Genomic DNA, 16,442 nt, shown 5'->3' with positions numbered 1-16,442 from the left:
GCAGACTGATACCTCTCTCCCTGCAGAAGGGGGTAGAATAAGGGATTTTCAAAGTCACCAGGACCATGATCTGATAATCAAAGTCCCTTCTACTGCTCTGACAAGAAAACTATGTCTGGTTTGTGGCCATGAATAATCTGGGATAGGCCTGTGGCCAACGTAGTGGCCATAAACTCCTGAGCTGCTTCTTAAGTACACCTGAGGGATGGCTGATTGAAGTGCCCCAAGACTATAAACCAGGAGAACTTCACAGCCAATCCCGAAATAGCCTCAAGCAACCCAGGCACAGTTACACAGCAGGGAAGCTGTTTACATTAGCAACAATCCCAACTGATCCCACAAGCCTTTCTTCAAAAACAGAACCTGATGACTGGCAACTCGTGGAGCAGCATCTTGAAAACCCACAGAGATTCCCTGATAACAGCTGCCACCCCCACCCCACCATACCCTAATCCAAGTGGGAACATTTCAGAAAGAGGAACAACCTCATCCATTTTTAGGGCTGAGCTAGCTCTCGGAAATACTGTTTTATTTCAAAACTCACTCCCTTATCTCTGAAGTCCTTCAACTCTGCCTGGTCACTTTCCCTCAGTCCAATTTGAAATAAAGAGATGATAAAATGAAAGGAGATCTTTGTGCCTGACACTTGAGCTCCTAGATTATAGCAGGATATAATTTTAAGAAACAAAGCCTGAGGCCCTACTCTTTTAAATAGAGATGCAATTTTTATACTACTGGTAGACTGTGACAAGCATCTGATAATTTGACTCCATGCTGAACAGTGGTGGAATTCAAAACTTTTTACGACCGGTTCTGTGGGCGTGGCTTGGTGAGCGTGGCATGGCTTGGTGGGCATGGCAGGGGAAGGATACTGTAAAATTTCCATTGCCCACCCCACTCCAGGGGGAAGGTTACCACAGGTTCTCCAAATTACTCAAAATTTCTGCTACCAATTCTGCAGAACTGTACAGAACCTGCTGAATACCACCTCTGATGCTGAAGTACCTAAGTAAATAGAACTTAGCTTATATTCCCCCAAAATAGACTCCCTGTGTACAATAATCTCATTTATACAATGGAATAACTAGTGAAAACTAGATTTGAGTCTTTATAATTTTATCAAGAATCATTAGGAAAGTGGTTTTCACCACAACATTTCTGTTTTTCTGGATATCAGAGATGGCACATTTTCTTTGATGGAATAAGGAAGGAAAAAAAAAACTTAAAATTGCCTTTGAATCATGGTCAACTCTTGCTGATATACACAGACCCGTTATTATAGTTTTCTTAGTATGATATGAAAGTCATTTTAAACTGTCTTCTTCAGAGATATTACTTCCCCCAGGATTTCACAGATGGTGACCCACTAGGTGGGCTATCACTTAATTTCCAAGGTGCTGGTTAAGTGATGGGCATATTAATAAACAGCGGTTCAAAATTAATAGTCTAGCACATTCTCTGTATCAGACTATAAGAATCTGAACATTTTTTCTATGATGAAAATATATAAAAATATAGAAGTAGTACCAATTTCCAGTTAAGCAACATGTCACTCTCCTCCGCCTGAACATTCAGTTCAAAATTATTTAAATGCAGAATTATTCAGAAGCCCTTCAAGTAGCTTTTTAAGCATTCATTGATATATTGCATGATATTTTTATTATACTTTCAATATAGGGAACGAGAGGAAGAAGAATGAGAAAAGCAACTTAAGATATATTAATTTTTATTAATCATTGATTAATTTATGATATCATTTGCAGTCCTGGGGAAATATACATTTACTGACCACAATTGGGACCAGTAACTTCATTGCTAAGTGCTGCGATCATAAAGTGAAATATCATCTGACTGTACCTGACTGACCACATCTGTCCCATCTGCAGTTGTTAAGGAAATTAAGCATGATGGTGCATGATGCATGATTTGCTATTTCCTTCCCCAATAATTTTGCTTGTAGGAAGCTGGCTGTGAAGGTTGCAAATAGCAATCATGGAACCATGGGTCACTGTGACAGTTGCTAACACGTGCCGGTTGCCAAGCATTCAAATCAGGATCCCATGACCATGGGGACACTGAGATGGCTGTAACTTGAAGGACTAATCTTAAAATCATTGTAATTTTGAATGGTCATGAAACAAGTGGTCAGTAAGTGAGGACTAGCTGTATGGCTTTCTTAAAGCGTAGTGGACAAGCGCTATGTTCTTCATATTTGAAGAGCCTGAACACCTGGCTCTGCCAATTCTCCTGGGGACCCAATGCACTGAAGGTGGTTGCTGGATTGATAGCAATCCCCCTCCCCGGGCATTCCCTTCATCTCCCACCCATTTTAAAATCTCATATTACTGTGTTTTCATTGTTTATTTCATTTTTTGTTTTATTGTTTCACTATTTTGCTAGTATTATGTTTATACTTATTATTTCTTTATTTTTATGTTGTAAGCTGTCTGGAGCAGTAATAGGCAGCAAATAAACTTAATACCTACCTACCTACCTATACATACAAAGCCTCTTTTTGCAACTGAAGCTAAGCAAGGCACAACCCCTCCCCCCAATGAAGCCATGAAATTAAATGCCATAATATTATTTTTGTCCTGTATCTGCATTCATAACAAGTTTCCAATAAATCTGAAGTTAAATATATCCTAGTTTTAATGAAAATTAAATCTAGGAAAGATTATTCTTTTACAGTGTTAAATTTATTATAAGGGTGTTTCATAGAGTACAGATGAAAGGGTACAATTCATAAAAGTTCCTGCTATGCCAGCACCATTGAAGAATCTAGGCAGAATCCAAAATAATTAAAGATGACTGTATATTGTGGTTGTGTCATTATTCCAGTACCACTGCAAGTAAGCAAAGACCTGCCACTATTCTCCCACTGGAGAAAAAGGGGCGGTGATAGAGAGTATGTGTGTTTTGGAGACTTTATGGTTACACTTTTCTAAATAAAATATTTCAGTATGTGCATATATGCCTTTGAATTTGTCTTTCATTTTAATTAAATGTATCACACAGAGCCACAAAGATATAACTGAAATGGAAAGCTAAATTTACTGTAAAACAAGCCCTTGTCCATTATTTTAAACAGTAGTGAGCCTGACAACAGCTAGCAGGTTAATTCAGTACTTTTGCCTAACCATCTTTTACTTCTGGCAGCTAATCAATACAGCAATCACAAACTTATCTGAGCGCACAGGCAACTTCTATACAATACTGCCCCACATTCCCATCTTGTTGCATGCATGGTCCCCCAGTAAAATTTTACTTTTACAGGATTATAAACTGTATGTCATCCACATCAAATTTCCACACTCTTTTTGTTTTTGAGGACTGGAGAGAGATAGCCATACTTGTTTTTTTGTGCTTTGTGACACTAAAAATGTAACCATTGATTAAGCAATATCCAAAATCCTCATGTAGTATCTAAAATAAGTCATTCCAAGGTTGCAAATACAGATAATCCATGACGTATAACCACAACTGAGCCCAGAATTTATGTTGCTAAGTGAGAAATTTGTTAAGTGAATTTTGCCCCATTTTGCGACTTTTCTTGCCACATTTGTTAAGTGAGTCACTGCAATTGTTAAATTAGTCACACATCTGTTAAGTGAATCTGGCTTCCCCAATGACTTTGCTTGTCAGAAGGTCTCAAAAGGGGCTCACAGAACACAGTAATTGTCATAAATATGAACCAGCTGTCAGGCATCCGAATGTAAATCATGTGACTTCAGGGATGCGGCAATGGTCACAAGTGTGAAAAATGATCGTAAGTCATTTTAAAAAAACTTTTAAGTGCTGTTGTAACTTTGAATGGTCACTATATGAACTATTTTAAGTCAAGGATTACCTATATTCGTCTGAGTGCCTTTCTTAAATCTTAATCTATGTCTCTAAACCTTAAGACTAGCCACAGGTAGTCTTTGATTTATGACCACAATTGAGCTCAAAATTTCTGTTGCTAAGTGAGTAGTGCTTCAGTTTAGTGACCTTTTTGGCACAGTTGTTAAGCAAATCACTAGTTATTAAGTGAGTGATGTGGTTGTTAAGTGAATCTGGCTTCCCCCATTGACTTTGCTTGTCACAAGCTGGCTGAGGAGATGATAAAAGGTGGTCACATGACCCTGGGTCATGTGCAATTGTCAAAAAAACATCATGCCAGTTGCTAAGCATCCGAATTTTGATCATGTGACCTTGGATATGCTACAATAAGTGTGAAAAACGGTCATAAATCACTTTTTTCAGTACTGTTGTCACAAAATGAATATAAGATGTGGACTATCTGTATTGCAACAACATTGGTTAATCAGATTCAGAACAGAATCTACAAATAAGAAAGAAATGAGTCTCAAAACTCTCCAGATCTTTCCTGCAGCATATAGTTTCATCTGTTCCCTCCTTTCCATGATTTCTTCAGTAATGACCTTCCTCTTCACAATAGGCTGCCTATATAATTATGAGATAATCAGGGGGTAATAAAAACAGCTTCAAAACAAAAGCAGTATATGGCTCCCACAAGCTCAATAAACACCCAGGATGCGGGCAAAATGGTAAGAGAGAACAATTGCAGAAGGTATTAATCTCAGATTGTGACAAGAGCGGGAGTCAATTATTGCAATTAAATCTATATCCTGGCTCTAAATTCAGCTTGCCACGTAGAGACAAAATGTTGAAACCCTGAACCTTATTAAAGAGACTCGATTCTTACGTTAGGAGGCTGTTCCTTCTTCATGGATATATTTAGAAAAGTAATTCCTGGATGCAAATAGCCCCCCAGTGGGGCCAGCAAGAGATTTATGTAGTTGAAATGAAAACAACCAGTATCTCTTCCCAGGTAAGCCTGCATCTGGCCTGGGTTCCTTCCCCAGAGAGAAAACGTAAAGCAATAGTAAAGGAAGCCACACCCCTCGCCTCTTCTTAACTGGTGCTCAAACAAGGTATGTGCGGAGGGGGAGATTCCTAGAAATGAATGTGTTCTCTGAAGCTTAATTCTTACTAGGCTTTATTTGGTTTCTCCCTGGGTAACCTAATCACAACTTGAACATTTCCCTAGGCAGGCAATCCAACCTGGACACCAAGGATGGGTGGTTGGGGGGGGGGGGATGAATAAATGGCATTCTGTGAAGTGTGAACAATTCTGACAGCCCCCTTTAATGCTTTTGATCGCTGGCTGTGGAGGATGGCCAATAACAAAGTCAAAAATCCAATTTCAGAGCTCACACCTCCCCTAGTTACTCAGCTCTGCCAAACCTAAACCTCAAAGACGACTATGCATATCATTTATCTGTGTATTTTGTAAGGGAACACACACTACGGTAACACCATTAAGCTTCAGGTCTAAGACCAACAATACCATTCAATTTTAGGGGAAGAAAACAAAGAAGAAGGAAACTCACAAAAGAGACTGATCTCCCAATAGTTACAGAAAGCCAATAGCAGGAAGAACTTTGATGCAAGTGCTGTTTATCTGTGTATATTGCTTAGTGGGGAAGAAGGGTAACTAGAAGAGACACATTTACAAGTCTTGATTGCAAATTGCACCAGACGTGAGTGGAGGCCATTAGACCATGGAGACAGATGTGACTAAAAAGCTTAACACTTCAAAAGCATGTCGGGTAAAGAGGCCAAATGTTTCTGCCAAAAGGGATGGGTGGCAGGAGAGGACACTTCCTTCAAGGTCAGATTTTAAAACCTCAGAAAATCAGTGGTATTTTAAAATAAATCAGCAAATTAAAAGCAAAACTTGCTGCTTTTCAGAATATTTTGCTTTTCATGATATTTCTGAAAATCATAACCACCATATCAGAATTTATTATGCTTCTCTTCAGCAACAGAATGAGTCAGGAATTAGCATGAATTTTGTCATAGATATTGCTAGATCCATTTTACTTTTCTTGCTGTACAGGTAGTCCTCATTTAACAACGGTTGCTTAAAAGCCATTTGAAGTTATGGCAGATTCCCCCCCCCCCCAAAAAAAAAACTTATAATCCAGTTCCAAGGTTATGGACACTGCAGCATCCGTGATCATTTGCCCTTATGGCTACCTCAGGGATGCTGCAGCACCTACCTAAAGTACCTTCTATTCCCCCACCGAGCCCACACAGGCTTCTCCCCCACAACCCAGACCGGGTTCTCACCCCACCAAGCTGCACATTTTCCTCCTTGCCTAACTTTTGAAGATCTACAAAGTCTTCTACAGCACTGGAATGGATCACTTCATTGTGCAGCTATGCAATGTGATTTTGGAAGCTGCTGCCATGTTCCCAGAGCCCACATTGAACTGCTGTCACTGGAAACATGGCAGCCACTTCTGGAATTGTGCCATGTTGCCATGGGATGAGCTGCTCCGTTCTGCTTCCCTAATGTATTGGTCTACACAGTGCTGGGAAAAGCTCCGAGGTCTTGAGGCTTTGCACCATGCAGCCGGGGTTACTGTGGCTTCTAGGAGCAGCTGTGGTGTTGGTTTTGTGCTGTACTCAATGGCCTCTTGCAGAACTACAGCATGGCAAGCAGCCTCGGAGCCTGGCTATTTTGCCACACCTCAAGGCATGATCAGGGCATCCAAAATGGCAGAAATGGGAAAGGAAATTGATGGATGGGGGGATTGTAAACAGTCCCTTACCTTACTGAGGCTTTGTGCTGGGAGGAATGAAACCCAGAATGGCTTGGATTGGTGTGGATCCTTGGTTATTGATGGCAAGGATTGCTGTCACTAAACAATGCAGTCATGTGATGTGCTTTATAACCGCACTGCATCGTGACACAATTTAGGTCTCAACTACTGTCACCACTCAAAAGCTACCTGTAGTCTTGCTTTCATTACAGCTAGTCCTTGACTTAACAACAATTTGTTTAATGACCATTACAATATCACTGAAAAAGTGACTTATGACCTTTTTCATATTTACGATCTTTGCAGCATCCCCATGGTCATGTGATCAAAATTTAAGCACTTGGCAACAGACTCATATTTATGATGGTTTCAGTGTCCTGGGATAATGTAAGTTAATGGTAAGCCAGAGTCATTTAACAACCATGTTACTAACTTAACAACCGCAGTGATTAATAACTGTGGCAAAAAGTCATAAAACTGGGCAAAATTCACTTACCTGTTTTGCTTAGCTACAGACATTTTGGACTTAATTGTGGTAATAAGTCGGGGACTACCTGTACTTAGACTATGATATTTAAATATTATCTTTTCTAATCCATATTTGTCAAATCCTCAAGAGTTTATATAATTTAGTTATCTTCAGAAGAATTCCCTTGACAACTTTCAGAATTGGTCTCTGTACAAATTCTAACTGGACAATCAAGAAGGAATGCTCAATACTGAAAAAATGGTCTGGTTGCATCTGACACAGAAACCTGACAGAATTCCCTGCCCTTAGAGTAGATTCACTGGAAAGAATCAAAGCCAAAGTAATGGGCTATTCATGTTTATTTACAAGTAATCTCAACTTAAGACATCCATTTAACTGCTGTTCAAAATGACAACAGTGCTGAAAAAAGTGACTTATAACTGACCCTCATACTTACAACTACTGAAGTATCTTCATGTGCTAAGCAACCTAGGAGTATTTAGGATGATTGCAGCATCCTGGGGTTGCACGATCAACATTTGTGATCTATCAAAAGGTTTCCCAACAAGTAAAATCAATGGGGGGAAGCTGGGTGAATTATCAACCATGTGATTCATTTAAAGATGTAGTGATTCGCTTAATGACCCCAGCATGACTCAGTTAATGAGCACATTGCTTAGTGATGGAAATTCTGGTCCAGATTGGGATTGCAGGCTGAGGACCAACTGTAGCTGATGTTGTTTTACAGAAACCTTTAAAGAATAATTTCTCATTGTTCAACTGCTGTACTATGCCATTTGGAAATCACTGGAAGGTATTTAAATATATCTTAATGTAACCTTATCTTTTTAAAATGTTTCTGCTACTCAGGAACGTTTACTTGGTAGAATTAAGATTTATATTTATAAAACGAAACTCAGTTTTACTTTTCCTCCATTAGAATATATAATTAAATAAATAAATGTAATTAACTAAATTAAACCAATTAAATGAAACTAATTAAGCTAACCAAACTGGACTAATTAAAAAGCAAACAATGAAAGAAGAAATCATGGGAAAACATGCAATATGTAAACATTTATTGTGGAATCCATTTTTAAACACTTTTTTTTGCAATAAAGAAGAACACAGCCTATTTTTAGATGTTTGTAGGATGAAACTGTGAATGTTCCACCTTTTCAGTGAGATGGAAGAATATTTGCCTTTATTCTGACTACACTGTATTGTCAACAAAAACATTGCAAGTTAAAGCAATTTCTCATTGTTAAGTTGGCTTCATGAGCTACTGTTCTAGGCTAGATAACACCTTAAGGTTACCATGCTGACTGCTCATTCTTGGACTGCTTAAAACACTGCCAATTCTACACCAATGTGGAAAGAAAGAAAAAACGTTTTTAAAAGCCACGTATCCTTTGGGAATGGATCTTTTTATCACAAAAAATTTAGTTGGCCCTAAAATAAAGCAAAGCAAAGCAAAATAAAACAGACTCTCTGGTGATATTTATCAACTTAAAAGAAACCTGTAACTTTGAAGGAATACAGATATTGAAGAAAAACGCAGGCAGCCTAGTTCCCTCATGATTTCACATTTAAAAAATGGAAGCCTGTAAAGGCCTCAGTGGCTTTTGTCATTAACAACCCCTTTTCCCTGGAGGAAAAGGCAGCTCTCTTTTATTTCAGAATATAAAGTGTTTATTTCTTCTACTGAAAATTCCATCTCATTTCAGTCCAAATACACACACAGCAAAGGTATAATACACCTTTGAATAATTTATCCCAACCTCTTCCAACTTATTTCTAGTCTATGTCTCCTGAGGTGCAGCAAGGCTTGACTTTATAAACAAGTGGAGGAAGGCACTGAACTTTCAGATTTCCTTAAAAAGCAATTTATTATGCTGAACTCTAAATTGTTCCAACATTGTACATTTTCATTTCCACTGTATCAGAATGAAATCAAAATTATAATGGCTCAAGTTGGTCATCATCTTTCACACCAAGTTTTGACAGCTATGATTGATTCTTGTTTTCCTTTTGGGAAGCTGATGCAGTTTTGCAAACATCCACTTGTCTTTTAGTGAATAATTATATAAATTGTTGTCTCGTGTTTTCTATAAATTGCCCTTCAGAAAACTATAAATGATGCACTTCCTTCCCTATAAAAATGAGTATATAATTACTACATTTTGCAACCACTAATGGCCTAATGATATAGATTTCTAAACGTGCTAACGTTTTAGTCTGTAGGTACAGGTAGTCTGTAGGTCAGTTATTACTACGTGTACTCTTCCTTGAATTATAAATCAATGCTCTGTTCTGTTCCATTTGACTTTTTCAAAAAAAATTTCTTGAACGATTGCACTAATTTAATAATCAACCAATTCGGGCAAGACTGAATTTTATGGGCATGCGGAGGTTGCCAATTTATACTGTAAAGGTACAGTCACAAATTAATATAATGGAATTTGTAAACAAGGGTTTCAGCAGTGAGCTTGAAGCATCCATTTGTTAATTAAATCGTTTTCTTTTTCCTATGGGTTTCACAAGATTGATGATAAGTACTAACTTATAATTCAAGAAGGAAATAACTTTATAAAGGAAAACAAAATTAACTTGTTCCTTGTACCAAAATATTCCTTTCTCTTGCTAGAGGGAGCACTGACCTATAGCAAGAAGGAAGAGAAGATGGCAGCGTTAGGGGGTGAACAGAAATATGCATGTTGGGTGCCATTTAGCTATAGCTTTCTTCTGGCCTCTCTTGTTGACAGTGAGTTGAATTCTTGCTGCTGGGACCAGTTTGCTTCAGTTGAGCCTCCTTAGAAGCCTCATACTCCGAGTAATCAGTTTATTTGTAATTCCGCCTGCTTTGCCTAATATACTGAGTAGACTTCTAGAAGTTACAACATCTTTTCTGTAGGAAGGCTATCTCCAACATCATGCTTGTTTAACATGCGTGAGACACTCAGGCTAAACAGGCTCCTTCAGATCTTCAATTTTCCACTATCAACAATAAGAAGAATTTGTCTTGTACAGGTGGTCTTTGATTTGTGACCATAATTGAAACCAAATTTCCATCTCTGAGTAATGAGGTCATTGCGTGAGGTCATTGGATGAGTTGCAACCAATTTTTGCCATGGTCAATAAGTGGATCGCTACAGTTATATGAATCCAGCTTCTCTCATTGACTTTGTTTGTTAGAAGGTTGCAAAATGGCAATCATGTAACCTTGGCAGCTACAACTGCAACATTTATATACATGCTGATTGCCGAAAGCCCGAATTTGGATCATGTGACTGTGGGATTCTGTGATGGTTGTACGTGTGATGACTAGTTGTAAATCATTTTTTCAGCACTGTTTGTAACTTCAAATAGTTGTTAAATAAATGGTTGCAAGTTGAGAGCTTCCCGAACATCTGTGAATGGATGGATAGCTGGATGGATGGATGGACGGAGAGATTTATAAAATGAATAAGGGGACTATGATCATAGCATCTTGCATGTCATAGCTGATCCTCAAAAGCTAAGTAGGGTCAAACATTGTTAGTATTTGAATAGGAAATTGCAAAGAAATCCCAGGTATAGATAGATATGTATAGATATGAAACGGGAGGGGAGGGGAGATGAGGGAACCAATCTCAGAAACATCCCAGAACCCACCAAACCAAAAAAATGGGCATGGACATGAAAATCATATAAAGTTTAACCTAAAGACTTTACCTTTGACTGAATCATTCTAGCCAAATCATTCAGCTAGAGAGCCACATCTTTAAAAAGTCAAAGTAATAAATTATGAATGGTTGAGATTTGGGCTGAGTTTAAATTAATACAATTTCAAAATATTTTAATTGCTATGTTTCTACATGTAAATTTTGCAGAGCAAAAAATGAATTTAGGCACCGAGGGAAAAATATATTCCTAAAAGCATGTTATAGCATGTTTTCCACAGCTGGAGCATTACAGTGATTATATCTAAACAAAGCTTTTCTATCGTCATTTTAATCTGGCAGTCAGCATTTAATCTGGTCTCTGTCACATTGGCAAATAACTATCTGTTTGTTTGGATTTTTTCCTGTGGCTGAATGACAAAGCATTCGCTCAATAAATGACAACAAAGGCCTACATTAACAAACAATATTAGATATTTTTCCAAACAGAATGAATCTGATAGAAAATAATCTTAAAGAACAGAATAAACCAATACAATAAATTTGTAGAACAAGCAACTCTATAGTGTCAATGTTGAAGAAACAAGCCATGAAATCTAATCCTAGCTGATTGCTATGAAACAGAGAAAGAAATTTGCTTTGGGCAAACACACAAAATATTTTATCCTGTTTAGGCAGATACAAATGCACACACAAAGAAAATGTAAGTATTCCCTTATAAACTCCTAAAAGGGGAGTTCCGTACTTATTCATGAGGTAAAATGAAACTCAAATCAAGTGGAAAAATATTAAAACATTTCACAGCATATGCACATTCCTTTGGTCCACTCACAACTGAGGGACACAATCATACTTTTCTTTTCACAAAAGCTACTGAAACACAGCTAAAAAGACAATGATTCCTAACTGTGCAAAAGGGATCAGAACTACACAGGAGAGAGAAATGAAATGACAAATTCTGCTAGCACTGATGACTGGACACTGAAGCAATTAAAAATGGCATGGCCAAGCTTATATGTTAATCCTACAACAGATTCACACAGCTTCCCGAGATAAAGGCATTTACATCACCAGGGTGAGGGACTCTTTTCAAAGTACCCAATGCTCAAAGAATCCAGACACGAGCACAGTGATTTTCTTTCATTGACCGAGTGCCACAATTTACAAAACTTAAACATCATTCAAAGCCAGCAAAGGACTCTATCCCACAGAAATGAGTTACTTGGAAGGCTATTCGTACAGATAGTTCTCCACTTATGACCACAACTGACCCCAAAATTTCTGATGCTAAGTGAGACATTTGTTGAGTTTTACCCCATTTTATGACCTTTCTTGCCACAGTTGTTAAGTGAATCACTAAATGTTAAGATAATAACTAGGTTATTAAGTGAATCTGATTTCCCCATTGACTTTGCTTGTCAAAAGGTTGCATAAAGGGATCACATTATCACTGCAATTGTCATAAATATGAGTCAGTTGCCAAGCATCTGAATTTTTATTACATGATCATGGCATGCCCCAACAGTTATAAGTATGAAAAATGGTCATAAGTCACTAAATGAACTGTTGTAAGTTGAGGGTTACTTAGAATCATTCAATTTTGTAATAAATACAGGGAAGTCATGTTTATAATAATTTTCTTTATTACTATATATTAAAGAACCTTAGAAATAAAAGCAACATAAATTATATCTCACGTATCAAGATTAAGTATGGCTTTAGGTAACTAATTAATTACATCATTGTTTTAGCACCCACCTACCCCTGCTCTGCCCAACTTCTCATAATTCAAGACAGTTTATTTCTATGCCTTTAGTAAAGATTAAAAATGGATAAAATTAGCTTGTGGGCTTTTCTATAATGAATGTAAAAGCTCCTCATAGTTTCTCTGGAGGAGCAGACGGTCTATGCTTTCCATGGGGAGAGGCTAGGATCAGTCTTCTAACACAACATTATAAGCATAATACCCAGCCCACTTATCTTTAGTGTAAAGTCTACATAATCTGAAATATATTTTAACAATCTGAAAAAAAGTGTGAAGAGAAGAAGAACACAAAGTGAATCACCGAGCATTAGAGGCACTCTTTAAAGACTGAATCCTCCTTCCATATTTTGTATTACTCTATTGGCCATTCGGCACCCAAAATAAATGAAAGGTTTTTGTGCAGAACTTGATTGCAATGCTACATTTCCATATGCAATGTGGATTGCATTTGAATCTCACATTAAGAAGACTTACAGCAGTTGGAGATCTACAATTTAACTACACATGGCATATATATGGATCTGAGCCAATCTTCTCACTAAATATTCAAAAATGAACTTTACAGAAGGTAAATTCACAAAGGTGCTCAATATGTATTCTCACAAATATCACATCTATATTAGCATGATGCATAATGAATGTAAGTAAAACAGTCCCTTGCTTCCCACAACCCTTGCAGGACAATTTTATAGACAACAGTCCCTTTACTCTTATTACCCTGTGAGCAGAAAAATTGGTTTGGTTAGAACTTAAGAATTTGATACTACATACAGATGCTGATGCATATTTTCTTTTTCATGGATAATTTTTTCAGACATCTGTACGCTCCTGCTGTTCAGGAGAAGAGTCTTGTTTTCTACACAATTCTAGTATTACTTTTATAATAATAATCTGTATGCTGCCCAACTCTGAATTACTTCCAATGTGGGTGGCTCGCAAGTAATAATATTAAAAACAAGAAAAAATGCAATAAAGAAAGAACAAAAGAATAAAGAATGGCAAAGAAGACAAGAAGTGGAGAGGAACAAAAAAGAAACAAATTGCAAAATCCAAGGGTTTCAGTCTCCTTGCCAAAGGCCTGGGCAAAAAGCCAGATCTTCAAGGCCCTTTGAAACACCAAAAAACTTAGGGGCCACCTAGAACTTGAGGGGAGTCTGATTCCAGAAGGCAGAAAAGGAGTCCTGATAGATGGCAAACAAACCAGACACAGGCAGTGTAACAATAATAAATAATGTCATTACATTTATTATAGCCACCCACTTCAGCAGATATTGGAGCCTTAAGTCCTATTTTAATTGTCAGAAGAACAAGGCTTTCAGTGATTTTTACTTTTATTATTTTTGAACATAATTAAATAAGAAGTACCCAGAATGTTCTCCTCCAGACCAACTTCTGTTTATTTTCCCAACTGGGAGTTTTCTTACAGCTGGTGTAAAGTACCATTCCCTTCTCTCCCTATAGGCAAAAATCACTGCTGTGAAAAATTTGTTTTGATCCAACTCCCCCTTGGCTCGGTACTTGCATTTGATATTTAATCCTTAACTATCAAAGTTGCCAATATACCACCTTCTTGTCTCCCCTCCCTTTGAGAATTTTCTCTTTTGACAGCCTCATCTGCTAGTGTGAAACATACAAATCAGGATGACGTAACAAGGAAGGGCACAGCTACAGCATCTTCTCTAAAGCGGTTTGTTCTTTGTGTTACTTCACTAGCATATATCCCATCTGGGCCATTTGCTCCCCCCTCCTTCTTCCTCATTTTATCTTTAGAGGCTCCTAATTCTGAGGAAGATTCTTCCTGAAGGCAAAAACGATTAGTTTGCATTCAGAAAGATCATTAAAACTGACAAAGAATCTAGGGGCATTTAGAAACATTTCTCCCTTTTGGGGTTCCTCAATATTATACTCACTCCTATGTATCCCTTCTCTGTGGCTTCCTGCAATGAATGTTGTGTTTGCCTGCAGTAGGGGAATGGGGTGAAGTGCTAGAGAAAGTAAAGGCAGCTGGGAGAACCAATGAGCTTTTATACAACTCAATATCTAATAGCTGTAGTTATATAAAGAAAGAGGAAGGAACAGAGAAAAACATTGGGCCTGTTTTTATCTGATAGGCAAACATCATCACCCAGAGATCACAGATCACCTGACGTTATGAGATAGCATAAATTGTATATACCTTGTTGCTCTGGTGGATTCAGTTGGTTTAAGCAGGAAAAATTAATTCAAATGCAAGGGGATGACAGAAGATTTAAATTCTGGACCAGGACCTAAATGAAGTATCATTTGAACGAAGAACATTATCACTGAGGCATATTGGTGCCAATTTAAATTACAAGTGGGAAAAGAGTCGTTGCTAAAGTAGCCCTCACATGCTGTGCTTCTTGTTATTTCACCCACTACTTTTCATCACAGGAAATCCTAACAAAAGGCTTCCTGAAAAATTCAAGCACACCAAGTGTCTTCAAAAATCTTTTAACTATTGTCTTAGCCACCTTTTAGAATATTACAGGTTCACAAAAACTCTATTCTATGGACCCTGCTAAGTTGTGGCATACTATGTTAAGTGGGAGACAACAGAGCGGCCTCAATTCATACAGAAACTTGCTGAGGCCATGAAACGTTTGCCAATTGGTAATCAAGAGAATTCTGTACAATAACTGTACCATTTGCGCATGTGTACACACATGCACATGCACATACATACATACACCTATCTATCTATCTGTCTGTCTGTCTGTCTGTCTGTCTGTCCATCCGTCCGTCTATCAATCCATCCATATAGATCAATCAATCCCATATTTAAAAAGTACATGATGTGAGACAAATATTTGGGATAATTCTGCATTGTTTTTGTTTAACAGGTAAGACTATTTCTCATGCATTATTGAGCCAGTCCATACTGAGATTTACATTAAGTGCTCTGGACCATTTCTCAAATAGTCTCTAAAAGCATTTGTCTGAAAGCAGATGAACAATATTCAGCTTCTTAAACAAGATATACCATGGCTCAAGACCAGCTGACCAGCTGAAATCCTTCGCACTGAAATATCTCTACTACATAGCAGATAAGTGGAAAAAAATCCTGTATATGTATTCAAAATAAAGGTGATGGAAATGTTTTGATTATCCTTTTCTTTAAAGACAAGCCTGTTTAACTGGTATGGATAATAGCACTTTAAAAAATGCAATATGTATAATTGACTACCACTGTACTTTGGAGTAAGGTCAATTAATGCAGTGGGACTTATTTCTGGGTACATTTCTCTATAAATGTGCTGTTTAATAGAAAGTGGAACAGATTTTATGATGAATCAAAGTACCTTGAGTTGCTATGTGGCTTATAATTCATCACCAACCTATTAATCAAAAACATTCAGAGGAGATTCAGGTGACAATAATCTTAAATGACAACAGTTTCTGAAAACTCTGCTGGGTATCTGCACTTGGGTTTGTTTGTCTGGTACAAGGAGAGATGAGGAACAGACAACTATCTCGTGTCAAGATTGAATCGCTTTGCTTCTTGCAAACCCTAATGCTTTTCAAACTTTCCAATGAACTGGGGGCGGGGAGGCAAAGGGGAAATGGAACGCTGAGAATGTACGCGGAGATCATGACAGCATAGAAACTATCAAGGTCATCACTGCAGGTGCTTGAGAAAGAGATGAACTGTTCCCATAACAAAAGGACATCTCATAATTGGACAATATGATTACCCAGGGTGAGGAGAAGAGGAGGCTATGGTTTAACATGACAAGCACTTGCACAGGAAAACCAGAACTGTTTTTTTTCCTCCTTCAGTACCAATATAGTGTACCCAATAAAGTTTTACTTTTGGGAATTCAAATCTTGCGAGTGTGGTTCCTTGTTTTGGGTTCACTAGTCGGACAGTTGACATTTCATTTCTAGAGCCCTTTCTAGTTTCCTTCCTGCCA

The 16,442-nt window shown here is 37.7% G+C and overlaps 1 protein-coding gene across 3 annotated transcripts in view; it reads right to left on the bottom strand.

Moving 5' to 3' along the window:
• Positions 1-16,442, bottom strand: part of RPTOR (regulatory associated protein of MTOR complex 1) — a 376,730-nt gene that overhangs the window by 155,425 nt on the left and 204,863 nt on the right. The gene's annotated exons all lie outside the window — the stretch shown is intronic.

The sequence above is a fragment of the Pseudonaja textilis genome, chromosome 2 (assembly GCF_049901715.1).
Source record: "Pseudonaja textilis isolate UNSWEBS1 chromosome 2, rPseTex1.2, whole genome shotgun sequence".
Taxonomy (NCBI): Eukaryota; Metazoa; Chordata; class Lepidosauria; order Squamata; family Elapidae; genus Pseudonaja; species Pseudonaja textilis.
This window is presented reverse-complemented; position numbering and strand designations above follow the sequence as displayed.